General features: G+C 35.3%; 1 long non-coding RNA gene and 1 other non-coding gene across 2 annotated transcripts; both read left to right on the top strand.

The window, feature by feature from the left end:
- The first annotated feature begins 2,799 nt into the window (after positions 1 to 2,799).
- Positions 2,800 to 2,905, top strand: LOC140851871 (small nucleolar RNA R71). The gene has a single exon (XR_012134628.1). It is a non-coding gene; the product is annotated as a small nucleolar RNA R71 (small nucleolar RNA).
- Positions 2,906 to 12,070: 9,165 nt separating this feature from the next.
- Positions 12,071 to 20,063, top strand: LOC140851431 (uncharacterized). Its single transcript, XR_012134183.1, has 3 exons — positions 12,071 to 12,570; positions 18,855 to 19,710; positions 19,809 to 20,063. It is a non-coding gene; the product is annotated as an uncharacterized lncRNA (long non-coding RNA).
- The last annotated feature ends 2,199 nt before the right edge of the window (positions 20,064 to 22,262 follow it).

Consider the following 22,262-nt stretch of genomic DNA (forward strand, 5'->3'; position numbering starts at 1 on the left):
TGAAATGGCTCTTTTCCCAACTTAGGACAAGATTTGTCTCCATACACCGTTTAAGAACTTTTGAAAGATTATGGAGACAATCCTCAAAGGTGGTTCCAAACACAGAAAAATCATCCATAAAAAACTTCAAGACATTTGTCCACCATATCCGAAAAATGGCCAGTATGCACCGTTGAAATGTAGCAGGTGCATTGCAAAGCCCAAATGGCATACGCCGAAAAGCGAAGGTGCCATAGGGGCAAGTGAAGGTCGTCTTTTCTTGATCATCCGGAAATACAGGTACTTGATTGTACCCTGAATAACCATCAAGAAAACAGTAGAAACTTTGTCCTGCTAACCGTTCTAGGATTTGATCGATGAAGGGCAATGGAAAATGATCCTTCCTAGTAATGGCATTCAGTTTTCTATAATCTATGCATACTCGCCATCCAGATGATATGCGAGTTGGAAGTAGTTCACCTTCTTCGTTCTCCACCACAGTAATACCAGATTTCTTAGGTACTACTTGAGTGGGACTGACCCATTTACTATCGGATATGGGGTAGATGATTCCAGCATCTAACCACTTTACCACCTCTTTCTTTACTACTTCACGCATGTTTGGGTTCAATCTCCTCTGCATATCTCGATGGGGTTTGGCATTTTCCTCAAAATGAATATGATGCATGCAAATGGAGGGGTCAATTCCTTTTAAATCGGCAATGGACCAACCGATAGCCTCTTTATGTTCCTTCAGAATACCAACCAATTGTGCTTCCTGATTAGGGGTCAAGTCTGATGCAATGATTGCCGGGAGGGTGTCATTGAGTCCTAGAAATACATACTTAAGCGTGGCAGGAAGAGGTTTCAATTCTAACGTAGGTGGTGATTCTAAAGATGGGACTATTGGTGTACTGGCTAATGTGGGCAATGGCTCATACTTGATTGTCCATGGAGGAGTGGTTTTATCATGTGGTGTATCTAACAAGATGTTAACTTCTTTCCTATATTCCTCAAAGTCACACACTCCAGAGTGAGCCAAGCAAGTATCTGAGGGGTCTGGTGCTAGAATTATGGGTGTTGCATCTTCTATAATATCTTCTAGTGTATCTACTTCGAAGCAACTATCCATTGATGGTCCTTGGGAAGCACCAAACACATTTAGTCTTAGTTTCTTATTCCCAAACGATACGTCCATGACTCCTGTCCTACAATTAATGCATGCATTTGCCGTAGCTAGGAAGGGTCGTCCTAAGATAATGGGAATTTGTCTGGGGTTGCCACTTAATTCCATATCGAGAACCAGAAAATCAACTGGAAAGTAAAACTCATCTACCTTGACCAAGACATCCTCAAGCATTCCTCGTGGTTCCTTAATTGATCTGTCGGCTAACTGCAGTGTGACTGATGTGGGTTTCAGTTCTCCAAATCCAAAAAGTTCATACATCGAACTAGGTAAAAGATTCACACTTGCCCCTAAATCCAGAAGAGCTTTTTCAATGTGATAATCTCCTATAACACAGGAAATGATGGGGGCTCCTGGGTCCTTAAGCTTTGGAGGAGTGGCATGCTGAAAGACAGAACTAGCCTGTTCAGTGAGACGTACTTTCTTTGGGATTTGTGATCTAGATTTACGTTTTTGGGTACACAAATCCTTCAAAAATTTGGCATAAGCAGGGACCTGTTTGATTGCATCTAGAAGGGGAAGATTAATTTGGACTTGCTTAAACAATTCCAACATCTCATCGAGTTTTCCTTCTTTCTTATCTGCAGGAATAGGGGCTTTCAGGGCATCCGAAAATGGGGCTTTAGGCAAGTAAGATGATTCCGGTGCAGTTGGTTCCTTCTCTATTTTCAGGTCCTCCTTGTTCTTGGGTGATTTGGATTCGGTTAGAGATTTAGGGTCAGTCTCTTTGGTTTTGCTAGTGTGTTCAATGACCTTCCCACTTCTCAGAGTCATGATTGATTTGGCATGTTCAGAAAAAGCTTCTGGGGTATTAGAACTCTCAATCACAAATTGCCCTCTTGGGTTGCTCTCTGGTTGGCTAGGTAATTTTCCTCCTTCCCTCCTACTGAATGCAGTTGCTAGTTGACCTATTTGGGTCTCTAGCTTAGCAATGGATTGTGTGTGGGAGTTAAGGGTCTGAGTGTTGACTTCTAATCTTTCTAGTGCTTTCAGGACTTTTTCCTCAAAAGCTGAACTGTGACCAGTAGTAGACGGTTGAGGAACATTTTGAAATTGCTGGTATGGTCCATACCTATATGTTGGATCCTGATATTGAGGTCGAGATGTGGCAGGACCAACCACTGGTTGTGGTCTCCAGGAAAAATTTGGATGGTTTCTCCAGCCGGGGTTATAAGTGTTCGAATATGGATCGTTTCCTGGTCTGCGAGCTTGTTGGACTTGCTGAACCTGCTCGTGCACAAACTCAGAAAATTGGGGTGCGGCTGGGCATTCACTAACAAAATGGTTTGGACTTGCACACAATGCACAAACTTCTTGGATTGGATTAGGTGGAATCGGAGATTGTCCAGTGTTTAGAAGACGATCTAATTTTTGGGACAGTTCATCTACCTTTTGATGGATATCTATGGCATTTCCTACTTCATATATTCCACCTCTTTTTGAGTTTAACATGGGTTTATCTCTAATAGAGGCAGACATATGATGTAATGAATTTTCACTTAAAATTTCAAACAGTTGCCATGCCTCATCCTCACTTTTCAGCATAAATGTCCCACCGCATGATGCATCGACCATTTGTCGATGTCTTTCGGAGAGCCTATCATAAAAACATTGGATTAACTGCCACTTGGGTACAGCATGGTGGGGACATTTTCTAATAAGGTCTTTTAATCTCTCCCATGTTTCATGAAACATTTCTCCATCTAATTGGGAAAAACTAGTTATGGCTTTCCTTATTTGATTAGTTTTTCCTATGGGAAAATATTTCTTGAGAAACTATCCTTGCAGCTGGTCCCAGGTTGATATAGTCATGGAATCCAAAGTATGTAGCCAGTATTTGGCTTTGTCCTTAAGTGAAAAAGGGAATAATTTCAACCTAAGAGCATCATCGGAGAAGTTGTGAATTTTGACAGTTGAGCATATCTCAAGAAATTCTTCAAGATGTTTATAAGGGTCTTCATTACTAAGTCCATAAAATGAAGGTAACATTTGGATTATACTGGACTTAATTTCATATTGAGTGGCCTCCACAGGGGGTACTTGAATACAAGGAGAGTAGGTATATGTGGAAGGAGTAAAGTACTCCTTCAATTGCTTGGGTGGATCATTCTCCTGATTTCGGTCCATCTTTTTATGTCTGTTGGCTCTAAAGGTTCTTTCTATTTCTGGATCAAAAGGTTGGATTTCTGGTCGTAACGATCTACGGCCAAGCATACACCTTACAATTATACTGTAGAGCACACACAGAAATATTTTTTTTTTTTTTATAATATATATTTTTATAATAAAGTGAGAAAAGAATGAAGAAAATCTAAAGAGAAGAACCTAAGAATCTTAAATCTATGAAAAGGGAGAAATTAATTAATGTTTAGATGTTAATTGCAATCAACTTAAACAATCATAGACTCTCTATCCTAAGGTTAACTTAGATCTAGACAGCTCCTAACTTTCAAGATTGCTTTTGAGCACTCCAAGCTCAAGACTGACTAACTGACTCGGCCAGGTAAGCGTAAGATGTGGGAGGTTCCCTGCTCGTTGCTTTCCTTAGACACCAACTAAGTTGGCCAGGTCAGTCAACGAACCAATTGAAAACCACTTTCTTTAACCACTTGCCTTAGACACCGAGCAATTAACCAATCCGCACTCGGTTCAACTCTAGAGCTTTCTTATCCTATTGAGCTCGAAATTCCTAGGGTTGACGTCTAGTTGATTTTAAATTAAGGTCTAGGTTATGCAAATGCAAGGGAGTGATTTGTGGGCCAAGGGGTGATCAAATCCCCACCTTATCTGGTTAATGGGTTATTGCCCTTAAGATCAATTATGGAGATGCAATGCAAGGAAACAAGTGTCCAATCAGGTTAGAAATTTTTATATTTGAGGTTACGCTATTTTAGTTAAGTGTTATGAAATGTCAGTGGTTTTTTTTTTTTTTTTTATATATAATTTTATCTTTTTATATATATATATATATTTTTTTAATTTTTTTTTTTTGCAAGAAAATAAATTTAAGTGATTAAGTCTAAAAAGCAATAAATTACTGGGCTATGAAAAGTAGCAAATTATTCTAAGCAGCAAAATTCTAAATAGTAAATTAGTTATGCAAGGTAATTCTGTAATTATGCAAATAAGATTATTTAGCTAGAAAGCACTGAAAAAAAAAGTTTTAAAACGAGAAATAAAAACTGAAAAGTATTTTTTTTTTTTTTTTTTAATTCAACCGTGCCAAGATCCCCGGCAACGGCGCCAAAATTTGATGCGTAGTCGTTGATAGCACCAAAAATAACTCTACTCACTACGTAGGTAGGATGAGTCGAGATCGTATCCTCAGGGACCTTGGGCTAAGTTGAAATTGCAAGGTAAAAGAAAGAAGCGTTGTTTTTGATTTAGAAAATAAATTATCGTAAAATTGAGGTAATTAAAAAATAAAAGCTCGGGAGTTTTGAATTAATTTGCACTAGCAGAGTTGTATTTCTTTTTTAACTAAATAGATGTGATTAATCTTAGGAAAAATACCTGTCTTTCCTCGGCACGCTCCGTACCCGTAGATCACGGGCGTCTCCGGAAAGTAAAAGTTGTTCCTAATATTAATCTAACAAGAAAGCATAAATAAAAGCATATTATAGGGAGCAAATAAAGAACTCATGACAATTTAAATAAAAAGCATAATCTTTATTGCATATAAAGAAATACAGAAAAGTTTAGAACAATAAACCATCTCTGTGTCGTTACAAAATTTCTTCTCCACTCCCGAGACTGCTAGCCTAGCTGCTCATGAAGTAGTCCCTTTCTGTTCCTCTATGCAAGGCTTTAGAAGAATTTCTGGGCTCCTCCTCCAATGAGAGTACAAAAGTCTTTTTATAGGTGTTAGGAGGGAGGAGTTTTACATGATTTTTCGATGTGGGACTAAAAAAATACAAATCTTTCAAAACATTTCTAAATATTATTTTTTTCCTTATTTTGAACTTGTCTGCAGTGCGCCCACACCCGCGAGATGCTGCACCCGTGCCCGCATCAGCGCCCGTCCCGCGCGTCCACGCCCGTCCCCGCGCGTCCACGCCGCGTCCCGCGCGCGGGTGTTCACGCGCCAAAGAATTTACGCGCGCCAAAGCATTTGAATCACGTGAAACCGTCCAGATCAAATTCACGTGAATCCCTTTTTCTTATATTCCAAAAAGAAACAAAAGTTTCATCATAATGACATCTATATCCTTTTTGGATTCCTTGCATAGTATCTTCATTTTCTATAATACCGGATGCGTCTTTCTTTTATTTTAATTTTATTTTAAGTCCAATTTTCTTCAAACTTGAGTCTTTTTGATCTATGAATCGGACTCTTTGTATCGGCGATCACCTTTCCTGTAAAACATAGAAAGAAACATCAAATTCTTAATAAATAAGATAAATTAAATATAATTTTTTAATTTAAAATACTTAAATTAAGTGTTTATCAGTGGTACTAGTGGAGGTTGTGAAGGCATACATGTGTTGGTGCAATATATTCTTGCAAAGGACAATCGACAGCGTACTTACAAAGAAGGCTGCAGCACCATGTCGAGTTGGGAAGGACCCTGATCAATCCTGTGTGGATCACTATTAGAGGGCTTCTGCTTTGGAGTCTTGTGGAGATCTAAAAATTATCAGTTCATGGTCTTCTTGGTGGTATATGACTTTTGATCTTCTCCTGATATGCATGTTATTTGTGATTTGATTGAAATCGTCAAGGGGTTCTTAGGCTTTTGTATTCCGGTAGACTAGTTTAAATGTTAAACTTTATTTTCAATTATCGAATGCATGTTAAAATTTTTGAAATCTATATTCCACTGCATCACCAGATCCCAACAGTGGTATCAGAGCTAGCTTTATTTGATTCAGTCAAATTATATATTATTTTTGTGAAATGGATTAGATCTAGTTCAAACTATGTCAAAATTAATTTTTTTAATTGATGTTTAGTTGATGATTTTGATACATTTTTATTAATGATAAAGTGTTATCGATCTGTGATCAAACCTTGGATATGAAAATTTTATGGTCTATAAAGTTGTATGACAAGTTTAGTTTAGATCTTATTTTTCGATGGAATTGAAATCTAGTGCATGTGATGTGCGGGGGTCTTAAAATGTTACATATTGATGTACATTGCCAAGACTTAAGGTTTTTGCATTTGTTACATTTACCTAAGATCCAAGGGCCGACCACCATATTATCAGGAACTCACCTTGTTGGTTGATCATTTTGGTTGTTGCCCAAGATGTGTGTGGGGTCAGAAAATTTTTTGATCATGGATAGGATGCATCAGACAATGGATTAGGATTTTTGTGCCGATAGATTGGTTTAACTATAATTCATAGTTCTAATGTGATTAAAATTAATGATTATAGATTAAATTAAAATCATTGTTCTAATTTGATTAAAAGCCATGTTTAATTTTTGGTTAATCAAATTTGTCATTTACCTAATTTGATTAGGGTTTGAGTTATGGGTGATCAAAATTGAGTTAACCTAATTGAATTAGGTTTAACCTAAGAATTAGTTAACTCAACTTAAATGAATGATAAATGATTAACTTAAAGTTTTATTTGGATCAAGGGTTGAACCCAAATCAAAAACCCTTGATGGGTCTAATACTTATATAATTTTGAACATCTTTATTGATATGTGTTTGAATGATATCGCAATTGAAGAAACATGAGTTGTTTGTTATAATATTTTATAATTGTTATGAAATGTTATGTTGATTGGTTATGGATTTTGATACATCCATGTGATGGATGTATGCATGAATGCCTTTATGCTAGTTGATTATATTAATGCATCTGCAAGAGTTGTAATAGGGGTTGGGCGCTCTAGATGCATTGTATCATCAGCTGTACCTTTTTTTTCTATATTTTCAACTAATGATTGAGATTTTTACATATTGATATAAAATAATAAAAAAAATTATTTGAGAATAAATAAAAATTATTTCTTTTTATTTTTAAATAAAGATCAAGCATTCATGGTAGACTTCATGGTGATGAAGACTTGACTACCTGGCGTTTAAGAGCTGAGTCGCATTAAGATTGACCATGAGATGGTTCAATCTATGATGCACCTAGTGTTAGACCCTTAGATCATCCTGTGGCTCAGATGATTTTTTAAAAATCTATAACTATTTATTTTCTTTGATATGCTCATATATGCTGGTAGTTAAAAAATTAGAATTTAAATTTCATATGATGCATGATTAAATGTTTAGGATGTGCATGAGACCTAAGATCCTCATTAAAATTATATTAAGTCATAATGATAAAGTGTTAAGAACACTACCCATGCCTTCCTTCTTACTGAGCTTGTACTATCTCTAGAACCATAGTAAGCTTGTTGTGCTATCCACAAAGCTTGCTGTAGGGACTGATTTGATACTGTCTTGATGCATAATGAAGCTAATAGTATTTAGCTCATACTAAGTCAATAGAGTATATCAAGAACTGTAGTGAGTTTGTTATACTACCCACAAGGCTTGCTATAGTGATTGGTATGATATTGACCTAGTGATGCTTATAGCATATTCTGATAGTGCTGCCTTGTTGTGTTATCCATAAGAATAGTATTATTCAGGTATGACCATATAAGATTGAAGGATATGACTTAACTAAAATGCTATAGTTTGTTGTGCTATCCACAAAGCTATAAGTATTTTAAAGATAAAAATTATGTTGAGAGTTGCATGAGATATAATTGGTAAAGAGTTACTTACCCTTGAATTCATAGGAGCTTATTGTGCTATCCACAAGATTTTTAATGAGGAATTGAGATCTCAACCCCACTAAAGAATTTTATGATAAGATTTCTCGATTTCATACTTGAAGGCTATAAAATTCATTAAAATAGTGAGAGACACAATTAGATAAAAATTTTTATCTAACTTGTGTATGTCATCGTGAGTAGTTCTTTTTATGTTCTTATATACACATTTATATTTTTACATTCACTACTTAGGATATTTTTAAAATTAATCGAATGTCATGGAATGGTTGAAGAAAAGAAAGTGAAGAATATCTTCACTAGGGTGTCTAATATCATTACAGCAATGATAAGATAAATAGCAAGAATTGTCTTGCAAGTATGAAGCAATAGCAGGATGCAAAAGTTGTATCTGCTTATAGTTTGTATGTGATACAAATTAATTATCATTGAGTGTTTCGACTTCAAAATTTTAAGGTATGTGATATCTAATATAAGTTCTATTTTTGCAAAGTGTTTGCTGGACCTATAAAGCTGAAGTGAGGTGATTACTTATCTTTTGACATTGATGGATAGTCCATTCATGCTAAGGCTATAGGAACCTACTTATTTAGAAACTAGTAGACCATTGTTTATCAGAAACATTATTTCAATCCCTATGTTATTGTAACATAGATTTGAAATTAATATTAAGAGTAAAAGTTACTCTCTTTTTGATAAATTTTACTGTTATGGTCCTATATTTCTGTCACTCAATGATGTTTTTCATATTGATAAGAAAAAGAAATAAATATGTGATGGTCACATATCTTAGGGCAACAACATATTAGGTCTTGAACATATAGATGTTTGAAGACTAATAATATCTCAACCCAGAGATAGATACTTCATATGTGATATGATGTGTTCTCTAAAATACTTCACAAATATTATTGGCTCATTTTGAAAAATATCCTAAAAATTATTGTAGATGTTTTGAATTAGATACTATTAAAATCTGCTATGAGCACTCCATTGAGATATGGAAAAGACAAAAGGTAGGTTGCCTAACTTATGTGAAAAGGGTTGATGTACATAAGTTTGTGCTACAACAGATTTTTATAAGTATATAGGTTATCCTAAAAGAATAGTATGTGAAACTATTTTTACCACCCTACTTGACAAAAAGTATTTTGTCAGTAGGTATGCTACCTTTTAGAAAAAAAAAATTTCTATAAAAGAGACAGTGGGAGGATAAATGAACTTGAGAAGTTCAAGATCTATGAGCTATCCTATCATAACCTGTGGAGTGTCCACAAGTTGATTCTCGATTAGATATGCTCATTGATGAGGCATAACCATGAAACACACTTCCTCATCGAAGGTTAATTCGAGTGCATAATATACCACTCAAATAAGTTTGTCATTGAGAATGACGATATACCTTGCATCATTGAGAATGGTGTTTCCTTGACCTATTCATAGATCGTCATGAGTAGAGACTCTGATAGTTGGCTTGAAATTATAATATTTGAAATAAACACCCAGAACATCAACTTAGTATTGATTATGGTTGAAGCACCTATGGGTATGACCCAACAAGTTGCTATCAGGGATGTCAATTTGAATTTTTGCTATTGCTACATAGAAGTACTAGAGAAGCAGTCTCTAGTGTAAGGGCAAATATATTTATGAATTTAGGCAGGTATTGAGGAGATGGTACTTCTATTTTTGATGAGATAGTCAAAATATTTGACTTCATCAAATATAAATGAACCATGTGTGTGTGCAAGAAGATAGATGGGAGTCTCACTAACTTCTTGATTATATATGTGTGTGACATACAGTATATTGAGATGACGAGCCCGATATTGCTCTCGTCAATGGCTTGCTTATCACAGAAGTTTTTATAAATAAACTTGGGTTTAGCATCCAATATACTTGGCATCTATAGGGATAGATGTTAGTGGATTAAAAAAATTTCAAATAGCATACTGTATTTATTTCAGTTAAATGTTGTTCGTAAAGTTTTCTTGGGAAAGTTACCAGATGAAAGGGTTCATCACTGAATTGGATGTAATCTCACTAGGTACCCACGCACATCTTAGGTACTTTTACCTCATTCATGATATGATCATAAAATGAGTTATTATTATTAAGAACATCATAACGGACCTGTTCACTCAGCCTTACACAGCAGCAATGTAATCACCATCCTAATTACATGGGTATCAGGTACAGAGGCGATTGGCTTTAGTACAAGTGGAAGATTGAAACAATAGTACCCTACAAACCAATCACTTGGAGATGTGAAGGGCCTTTTTTGTGATATCTTTCTACTCATTTAAATGACATTAATTATTTTCTTTATATGAGGTATTATGTTTTATCATTTGCTATATCATATTCTTATGATAATGATAAACCCCATAGATTAGGATAATGATTTTAGGACCATGATGAGATCATGCCAGTGAGATCTAAAATTTTAATAGTCCCAATCTAAAATATTTTCAGTCATTGGATCATCGAGTCAGAGATCGATGATTCCGATAAGACTGGTACATCTTATGTATTCTCGATGGAGAGGGTAGTTGATCTCATAACCACTTGTGTGGTAACACTAATACAAGAATGTAGATGCTCATTAGAGAATGAGTTCACTGAACAGACCCACAGAAAGAATATCTAATGGAGTCTTTCAGCATGTCAACAGATGGTTCTTCAGTGGGAGTAGTGCATGTAATCCTTTGACCTGAGATCACCATGGTACCTTGTGTGCGTGGATCCTTATTTTGATTTATTTTCTAGCACACCACTTTAAGATATGTGAGAGATATTCTGGGTATGAAAAAGTATGCATAGAGGTTGTGAGTGGTCAACAAAGAATCGATCACTCCTTATAGGAGGAGAGAACATCCTATGTGATCTCACAGGATGATGACTCTGAAATCTCTAACCAGAGTAGGGATGAATAGTAAAAAAAATTTTTACTGATTCATCAACTAAGTCATCATCATCAGATCGAGATATATGATTAGATATTTGGATTTGATATATTTTCATATCCATGACTTTTTTGGAATGCTGTGTGATCGAAGGATTGAATTGCATGGTAACTCATCATGGAAGGATAATTTTGCTATTTTTATCAAATTTTAAATCTTTTGGATAGTCATGATATATTACTAGACATCAATCTTGACTTGTGACTCTTTAAAATTAAAAAAATTTAATTCAAAAATTAATTAGAAAGAGTCCTAGTTAATTGGGACTCTCGAGTTGACCTGATCCAATCGGATTAGGGTTACGTTGAGAGTTTGGATCCACTGCTGGCTAGATTTAGAACCCAATAGGTCACACACAATAAAAATTTGATTTTGGTCCAATCAATTTGAATTTATTGTAAATTCAATGGGTTAATTGAATTGCTAGCATATGAATTAGCCCAAGTTCCTAATTGGGTTCAGTGCAAAGGTGTTTGTGCTCAGCTAGACTTGTTGCCTTGACCTAATGTGATTAAGTTTGAATCATCTAATTAATTAGTTTGTTTTATCTGATTTTATAGAAGTATTCCATATGGAACTAGCCTCCTCCATGTCAAGCCACACACCCAAATTTATTTGACACCCCATTTAATTTGGCATTGGAGAAGAGGAGTCCTTCTCCTTTACTCCTCTTAAATTGCTTACCAAGTATTCCACACGTCTCTTAATCCCACACGTCATCTGATGTTCATTGGAATTTCTAGGCACAAAATAAGAAGGAGAGTACTTTTTTTGGAAGGAATTTGAATGTCAAATAATAATGGGATGCCACATATTTTTGGTATTTATGGAAGAGTCTTAAATGTTAAGAACTCTTGATTTCTTCCTTTCATTGCATGCATTCTTTTAATCCCACGCACCATATGATGGCCTTTGGGATATGTTGGCATGAAAGAAGATGAAGGATCCTACTCTTGGAAGGAACTCCACATCAAATATTTGAAGGGACGCCCCTTTTGTGTGATGAATTTGTGGATGAGTCCATAATGGTGTGGACTCTACATATTCTACACCAATCCATCTCCCACGGGCATATTATGGCGTTTAGATTTTTTTTGGCAGAGGAAGAGTTCTTCTACAGATGAAATATCTCCTTTCCTATGCCTTAACCCATGGGTTTCCATGCTAATAATTATTTGTGGCGTGTAATGGGTTTGGGATGCCAAGAGTTGGCATCCCATGGTTTGCCCACTTGTTCCCTATAAAAAGGGAGGGCTATTCCTTGTTTTGATGTCCCATTTGGCTGGGTTTTAGGTGTGAGAATGAGAGAATAAAGACAAAAAAAAGTCTGGAAAAAATGTAAGAAGAGATGGAGAAAAAATAGAAAAAAAGGGAGATGGAAATTGGAAAGCATGTGATGCTTGTCCAAAAAATCAAGTTGTTCAAGTGTTGAATACCTGATTTATTTTTGTGTGGAATGATACTTTGGGAAAGAATTTCTAAAGTGATACTAGTAAAGGTCATGAAGGCATACATGTGTTGGTGCAACCTGTTCTTGCGAAGGACAATCAGCAATGCACTTATGAAGAAGGCTACAATACCATGTCGAGTTGGAAAGGACCTTGATCAATCCTATGTGGATCACCATTAGAGGACTTCTACTTTAGAGTCTTGTGGAGATCTCAAAATCATCAGTTTGTGATCTTCTTGGTGGTATATAACTTCTGGTCTTCTCCTGATATGCATGTTATTTGTGATTTGATTGAAATCATCAAGGGGTTCCTAGGCTTTTTTGTTTCGGTAGACTAGTTTAAATGTTAAACTTTATTTTCAATTATCGAATGCATGTTAAAATTTTTGAAATCTATATTTGCTGCATCACCGAAACCTAACAGACTGTTGAGTCATATCTAGTTTTTGCATCATCTCTTTGAAGAAATATGACCAAGCTACTCTTATGGGACAAGAGGAAAACGATCACTAAGGTACTTATCCTTGTACATATTTGATGTCTATAGCCCATATGACATGCTAACCAAGGAGTTGTCTCTACTTTATTTTCTTTACCAATGATCAGTCGTAGTATGGATAAAATAATTTAAAGAATTCAGATGTAAAGTAGAGAAGTAAAACAAAAAATTTTGAAAGGTACTTTGATCGGATTGAGGCTGCAATACCAATGAAAATTCTTTTTTGATTATCTCATAAAATGACATAGTTTCATATTAGACTACTTTTAGTTCATCTTAGCTCAATGAGATAAGAAGAGTCATGGGACTATATGAGATATGGTCTGTTCCATGATGAAATTTACTGATTTATTTTATTTCTTTAGGGACATGCTTTATTTCTATGAAATTAGATTCTCTCTAAACCTATTCCTACCACACCATATGAGATATGGCATGGTGAGAACTGAATCTTGGTTATTTTGAGATTCAAGGATGTCCAACCTGTGTCTAGGATAGTAGATGGATATGTTAGAGGATAGGTCTATAAAGCTTATCTTAAAAGAGTTTGAGATATTATTTTCTGAAAGAATTACAATATGATTGTGACCCGACATGCTATCTTCTTGAAAAATTGTTTAACCAAGTTGAAGCAGTGGGAGGAAAGTCTAGCTTTAAGAGAGTGTCTCTGAAGAGCAGTGAGCCTTAGGACCTTAAGAACCTATTCATCATGAGCCAGTAGACGTATATTCCTCTTCCACCTCACACACATAGTAGGATCTTCAATCCTCTCGAAAGATACTTGGGCATGTTTAACAGAGGATGTAGAGAAAGTTGTTTCTCATGAGAGATGAGGAACATAGAGATGATCTTAAAACCTACAACGAGGTGATGTAAGACATCAACTCCAAGAAAAGGATGTGAATTAGCTTTCTTGACTGGATATCTTTTAAAGATTTTTTTATGGAATAGCCTATGAATTTTACTTCTTGTGATATGAAATCACAAAGTCTGTAATAATCTTGAAGTTGGAAAAGTCATTTTGATGATATGATCAAATTGTTTGATCAGAAAAAAAAAATTATGTGTTTTCAAAAGGGTCAGTGGGAGTATCCAGTTCTAACATCGGTTAAAATATGGTTGTATATAGATTTCTCCATGTAAGACATAAAGCAAACGTCATAAAGATCTATAGAAATAGATACAATTGGATGCTTGTATTTTCACAGATAAAGTATAGCGACCGGATGTTGAAAGGGCTCAGCATGAAAATCTTAGAGATGGGTCTACTACCCTCTCTGATATTGTTGTATGCTATGTAATGTATTTGAACTGATATAGATAATACTGTAAATATCACAAATAGATACCAGTTGTATCCAAACTAAGAGCGCTAGATTACTGTAAAAACATCCTTAAGCTCTTGAGAAGAATTAAGAATTTATTCTTAATTTGAAAAAAGATTAAAGCTAGGAGTGGGAGGATACATCAATTCAAATTTTATGTCTGATATTGATGGTAGAATGTCTACATCATAGGGTGTGTTCATGTATCGATATCTTGGAAGAGTTCTAAATAATTGATCAATGAAAGCTGAGTACATTGTAGATGTGTAAGATGCATTTTGATTTTAATATTAGTTGCAAAACTAGTTGTCATGCCATCAAATGCCATAACACTATATTGTAAAGATAATGGCACCATAGCTCTTATTGAGGAGCCTAGGTCTCACCAGATATCCAAGCACATAGAGCAGCAAAACATACGACTATCTCAAGTAAAAATACATAGAGGTACAGATAGCAAACTCTATATGAGATGTGGATGACACACTGGTAAGTCACTTAGCTAGCCTAAGACCAAAGCCTGTCTTGTGTAGATGGGGCTTGGTACATGATAAATTGGCTTTAGTGCAAGTAGGAGATTGTTGGATATATGCTCTAAAAATCAATCTTAACTGATACATATTATATTTTTAGGATATAATTTTATATTTATTAGGTATTTATATTACCATTCATATTTTATGTGTCCATGAATCGTCTAAGGGATTAACAAGATGATGACATATATTCTCAAAGAGTTGAGAATTTGAGACATGTGTCATTGATGTTTGATTCCTAAATTATTCTTGGTCATAGGATCATCATGGGGATGGTGATTGATCCGGATAGATCAGTACACAGATTGCTTCCTTCAAACAGATGGATCTTAAGTCTGTAATATAGTGATACTGAAGCGAGAGTGCAGGTGATTGTTAGAGAACAACTAGCACTGAGCGTGACCAACATGAGAAGTCACATGGATCTTTGCTCACTCATTAGTGACTTTCTCGATGCTGTAGTTGTATGACTGATCCTTTGACCTGCAGTGCTATAGCTGCTCACAGTGAGGCTGTTGGAGTTTGACTACACATAAACATGGATCTCAATGAGTCTTTGTGGTGGATGTTGTCAATAGTTAGTCCACTATAGGAGTAGGGTGTACACCTAGATGAGATCTATCAACCCTAGCAGAAGGGAGTAGTCCTATGAGATTTATGAAGCTAAGTCTTTAAGTTTATAGCCATAGCAATGTGATTATTAGAAAAAAATTTCCACAGAAATCATATATGGACTCGAGCTGATTGAATTTATCATATGACCGATGATGAAGTTTGATGATTCATCCATGACTTGCCATCCGATCGAGACTCACGATAGAGGGACTGTATCATACGTTAACTACACTTGAAGGTTCATCACTTTTTATTCTGCTGGATTGCCACTACATACAGTTAAGTATCACTGGTGGATTGTGAGACCCACGAGCATCATCTTGATGATCGATGATCCTTGGTGGGTAGAGTTGGAATGGTTCTAACCCATTGAAAAGAGTTTCAATGATATTATGATAGAGATCATAATATATCTCACTATCAGATAGAATAAAATCTATGGGATCACCCATAAAAGAGGCTTTTGACTAATCAGATGGTTGAAATACAATTATGAATCGTAACAGAATTTGATTATCAATTTGATTGATGATTGATCCAATACAAAAGTTACATTATGTAACTCGCTAAAGAGTTAGTAAGTTAAAGGAGGATTAATTGACAATTGGATTGCTAAGTGGCTCAATAGGGCTTGCATCAAGTCTAATTAAATTGGATTTAATTTGACTTGACATGGGTTTGATATGATCAAACCTGATTGGGTTATAAGATAACCTAAATTGCATGGAAGAATGAGTTCTATTAGAGTTAGGATTTGAGTTTGACTTAATTTCTAATTAGACTAGGATGTATGATTTTCTATTTGGATTAGAAATTCTTGTTTTCATAGGTGTACCAAATTTTAACTGGATTAGGATTAAATTGAGTTTGATTCAAGCACCAAGTAAAAGTCCAAAAGGACTAGGACTCCTCCAATTAGATGACATCTAATCTAAATAGTTTGGGCTCTAAATCAGATTTAAATTTTTATCTATTTTGATCTAATCTGGTCCTAATAAGATTAAGATTGATTGGAGTTTAAATTAGTTTAAAACAACCACCTAAATAGAAATCCTATATGGTTTGGACTTCCTCCTTTCCTTGCGCCGTATAAGCCCCACATGTAAACCAGGTTTTGACACCCAAATACCCCATGCCCCACTCCTTTTTTTAGTGTGTAATAAGCTCCCTTTATCCCCTCTTTCCATGAGAAAATTTGGGCAAAAAATTATGGAGGGTTGGCGGCATCAAAAGTCCTAGAGTCCTAGGTGTTTTGGACTCTTGTTTCCTACCCAAAATCAACTCTATCTCTTCCCTATTTAAACCATGCATCATGGGACATGTGTGAGATGATATAGATCAGGTTGAGACACCTAAAAGATATGATTTTTGCATGGAGGACAACCATGAGAAGAGGGACGATGTGAAGATAGGAGGCATGAGGTTTGTTATGGCATTCATCCTTTCTTTCTTACACAACCAAAAGTTGGTTGTTTCGGACATCTTCTCTCCACCTTTTGTCCATGTTTAGATATGAGTTTCTCCTCTTCTCTTTATTCAAAAGTTGGATAAAATTTTTACATCTCTATTGTAGAGATTAGGTGCATAGATTTTAGGAAGAAAAGAGAAGAAATGGTTCTTCTCATGATCTCTAGCGTAGAGATCAACATCCTCCTATGATCTTCTTCTTCTTTAAGATTGTCTTGAGAGAAAAAAAAATTTTCAACCATCAAGATGTGATCTCTGTAAGGAATCTAGCACTACGATAAGATCAAAAAGCTTCTGATCAGATCAGAGTCTCTGTGGATATCCGTAGAGGTAGTACGCTTGTGCGGCTATAAGGGATCTTTGGAAGACATCCATGATCATCAATTTACGGTGAAGATTGATTCATGCTAGGGTATGTTCTCTATTTATTTTTTTCTATTTAATTTTTGTATCTGAATCCTATCCTACATATGATGATCCTGTTTATGGTTTTAAGATTTGATCTTATGCATGATTAGATTAAATTAGACTTAATCTAAAAATTTTTAAATTCTACTGCATACTCATTTTGAGAAATTTTGTATGCATGAAATCATAAAACTCTAATAATTTATGATTCATTATAATAAGATAAAATTTAAATATAAAATTATTTTAAATCTGAATAGCATGTTACATTAGATATAATCGATATTGATCTAAAAGTTGTCATGATGCATGAGATGTATGTATGAAGTTTAGATCATACTAATGCATGTTTAATTATTAAACATATTATGAAAATTTATTTTCATGAATTGAAATATATGGTAAGCTTCATCTGAAATCCTGATAAAATAGTTCTATAAACTGAAATGCACATTTCACATACTTAATTTTGAGTTAAGCTTTAAATGATCTAGATTTAAGAATTGAAGATCATTAAGACAGCACATAAAATGATGGGCAAAGGGTTAGCTTGAATCAGATCCTTCCAATGGGTTAGACTTAGGATTAGAAATATATATGGATCAAGTAGAGAAATTAAGTGTTGAATTAGATTAGATCAAAATTTTTCTGGATCAACCTCAATAGTTGAAGTTTGATCAAGTCCATGTTTTTGACCTAATAAATGAACTATGATTATGGCTCCGTGGTTGAGCCCGAATCTTTTAGTGAATCAAATCGAAACTAATTAACCAGTTAATGTCTAAAGTAAGTTTAGTAGATTCAATCAAGTAATTTTTAACTGGGAGCTATTCACCTAGATGTGTCTATGGTGAGTTAAGGGCACATCCCTCCCACTTATCTCCCTTATCTGGCCAACATAGTAGATATGGTTTAATTAGGTTACTAGTCGATTCATGCAGACCTATGCCATTAAAGTGAATCAGTGCAACTGATTTAGGTATCTTTAGACCAGCTTATGTCTAATCCTCTACATGACTTGATGAAATCAGTAGGAGAATTTGCAGCTTGCAGGTCAATTTTTTTCTTATTCTCTGATCAATGAAATCAAATCTTTTAAACTATTAGGTTCATAAAATGATAGAGTTATAAGATAACTTGATTATAGTCTCCTATTAAGGTGTGTGATAATGAGTCTAATATTCCAAATAGGCATTGAAGGTGCTACACACCTGGTATCTATTACGTATTGAAATTATCTTTCATCATATGACCATCATGATGTATCTTCAGATCAATGCTCAAGTTGGTTGAGCCACACTTGGGCCTGGACATTTGTTTGTTAGATGCACTTAGTATTGTCCTGTTAATGGTTGGACCTAATTAGTATTTTCAGTGGAGGCACCACACGTCTACTGAAGGGATGCCTGGGGAAAAATTTAATTGCTAGAAATTATTTAAAAAAATAATTGGTTATGAACCTACCCATGGATGCACTAAAGTTGGTCGAGCCACACTCGGATCCGAATGTAGTTTGTATGGATTCTAGTACCTGTTAAGGAATTAATGTAATTTCTTGAGTTGGAGGTAAAGGCTACCAATTCGATAAAATAGTGGGAGGACCTTTAGACTAAAGTTCATATCTTTAGAATTAAAAAATAATTCATATATTAATAGGCTTGTATTTTTTCTTTCAGTTATGACCAACACACTATCCCTCTGTTCGCTGTTCGACAGCAACAAGCTCATCGAACCTAACTTCAATAGCTGGTATCGAAAGTTGAAGATCATCTTGGAGTACGAGAGGATTTTATACATCCTTATGGATGAGGTACCTGAAGAATCTGCTGCCAACGCTCCTCGTGCTGCGAGAGATACTTATATCAAATTGCTCAATGATTGAACGATTGTGCATTGTATGATGAGGATAGCTATGAATGATGAACTTAGCTGTAAGTTCGAGGATGCACAGCCAGAGGAGATCATTCAAATATTGAATGAGTCCTTCGGTACCCCTAAGGATGCAGAGAGATACAAAATCTCCTGCATAGTGTTCAATGTCCGTATGTAAGAAGGGGCTTCAGTCACCGATCATGTACTGTACATGATTGAGTAGATTGAGTACCTTAGCAAACTTAGCTTTTCATTGCATGAACAGTTAGGTAAGAATGCTATCTTCAATTCGCTATCGAAATCCTACCTATCCTTTCTCAGTCATTACAGAATGACAAAGTCTGCAGTGAACTACCATAATTTTCTAGGGTTACTGCAAACTTTTAAGAAGGATCATTGACTCTAGAAAGAGTCGGTGAATTTAGTGGGAGGTTCATCAGTAAGTCATCGATCCTCTAAGAGAGAGAAAAAAAAAGGTGCAGAAATCCCATGCTGCTAATCCTAAGTAGAGCAAAATATCAAAAGTTGACAAAAATCAGGTAGAATGCTTCTTCTATAAGAAGCTGGATCATTGAAAAAAAAATTGTCCTGCTTTCATAGCCACCCTTGACACAAATAGGCCTAAGAACAGGAGAAAGAAGCAAATGATTGCTTCACAAGGTAATTATATGATAACTCTTTATAATTTTTTTATTTGTGATACTATTACCTGGGTATTGGATATCGAAAGTTTGATTAATATATGTAATTCATTGCAGGAACTACAGGTAAGTAGAAAGTTTCGAGAGGACGAGCGATTCCTGAAAGTTGGAGATGAAAGTCTCGTTTCAGTTTTGGCTTTGGAAACTTTGTAGCTTGTCTTCAAGTCTAGTAGTGTCATCTGTCATTATTGTCCCTCTTTTTTTATGAATGTTATCTTTATAGGCCTTTAGGCTAAACTTGGTTTCAAGTTTATAATAAATGATGATTTTTGTGATATCATTATGAATGATACTATAATTATGCATGGATAATTAAAATGTGGCATATACATAATATCATGGTCTGTTGGTGTAATGATACATCCAGTAAATGCCTTAAAATAGATAATATCAATGAATGCTACTTTTGGCATTGTAGGCTTGGTCATGTGAACAAGAGTAGGATTGACAGGTTGATCAAGAAACATGTCCTTAGAATAAATGATTGTGAATCATTATCAACCTGCGAATCTTGTCTGCTTGGTAAGATGACTAAGTCATATTTTAAGGAAAAAGATGAAAGAGCCAATGATGTTCTAAATCTAATACATACTGATGTATGCGGTCCTATGAACATAGTGCCAGAGGAGGATACTACTACTTCATTACATTTACAGATGACCTATCGAGGTATGGGTATATCTATCTTATGAAGCATAAGTCAGAATCATTTGAAATGTTCAAATAATTTCATACTGAAGTAGAAAAACAGACTGAAAAGAGTATTAAGTTCCTTCAGTCTGATCGGGGAGGTGAATACTTTACTAATGACTTCTGACATATCTAGAAGAGAATGAGATTCTCTCAAAGTGGATCCCTCTTGGAACATCACAACATAGCGAGATGTCCGAAAGAAATCGAACCTTGTTAGACATGGTCCAATCCATGATGGGCTTTGCGAGTCTGCCAATATCTTTTTGGAGATATGCTCTAAAAGCTGCCTGCTACATTCTAAATAGGTATCGAATAAGTCTGTCAACAAAACCCCATATGAGATATGGACTGGACGTAAGCCGATGCTCTTGCACCTTAGGGTCTGGGGGTGTCTAGCTTATGTCAAGTATTTAAAGATAAATAAACTTGGATCTAAGTTTGATAAATGCTTGTTCGTAGGGTATCCAAAGAAAACTAAAGGGTACTACTACCTCGCTGCAGAGCAAAAGATGTTTGTCAGCAGTAGGACAGTCCTTTTGAAAAAAAAGTTTCTTGATAAAGGAGTTAATGCCTATAAAATTAAACTTGATGAAGTTCATAAGGTGGAAGGATCGATGCACATAGAATTGGATTTGATTGGAGAATCAAATACAAAGTCAGTAGAGGCACCATTAAAGAGATCCGATAGAGTACCACATCAGTCAGATAGATACTACGATTTCTTGATCCAGAATGGTGATTCCATTAAACTTGATGAGAATGATGAGGATCCGATCACCTATATGGAGGCCATGCAAAAGTTTGACTCCTAGAAATGGCTTGAAGCCATGAAGTCCGAGATAGAGTTCATGAAGATCAATGATGTATGGACACTAGTTGATCCATCTGAAGGGATAAAATCTATAGGGTGTAAATGGATTTTCAAAAAAAAAAAAGAGGAGCGGATAGAAAGGTTGAGATCTATAAAGCCCATCTGGTTGCCAAGAGTTACCGTCAGCATTATGGTATTGATTATGATGAAATATTCTCTCTTGTGGCAATGCTCAAGTCCATCTGGATTATGCTTGCTATCGCTACATACTTAGATTATGAAATCTGACAAATGGATGTCAAAAAAGCTTTCCTAAATAAGGAGCTGGAAGAAGAGGTATATATGATACAATCTGAATAATTCATATCCACAGATGAGTCAAAAGTGTGCAAGCTGAATAGGTCTATTTATGGACTTAAGCAGGCGTCTAAAAGTTGAAACATATATTTTGATAAGATGATTAAAACATATGGCTTCATTAAGAACGGAGAAGAGCTTTGCATCTACAAGTGGGCTACCGAATCTGTTATCATCTTTCTTGTGCTGTATGTGGATGACATACTGTTACTAAAAAATAACATCCCGACTTTGTAGAGTGAAAGCTGTGGTTATCATCACAGCTCTCCATGAAGGACTTGAGAAAAGTATCCTACATCCTTGGGATGAAGATCTATAGGGATAGATTTAGAAGGTTACTTGGATTATCCCAATCCACGTACATCGATGCTTTGTTAAAGCTGTTCAATATGGATAATTTCAAAAAAAGATATCTTTCGATAGGTCATGGGATTACTCTTTCCAAAAAAGATTGTCCAACAACTCTTGAAGAGAGAGAGCGTATGAGTAGAATACCATATATTTTGATAGTGGGATCTATCATGTACGCTATGACATATACGAGATCGGATGTGGCCTATTTACTAGGGGTAGTGAGTAGGTACCAGTCTGATCTGAGTGAGAAATATTGGAAGATTGAGAAAGCAATTCTTAAGTATTTGAGAAATACT

Source organism: Elaeis guineensis, chromosome 9, assembly GCF_000442705.2.
Source record: "Elaeis guineensis isolate ETL-2024a chromosome 9, EG11, whole genome shotgun sequence".
NCBI lineage: Eukaryota > Viridiplantae > Streptophyta > Magnoliopsida > Arecales > Arecaceae > Elaeis > Elaeis guineensis.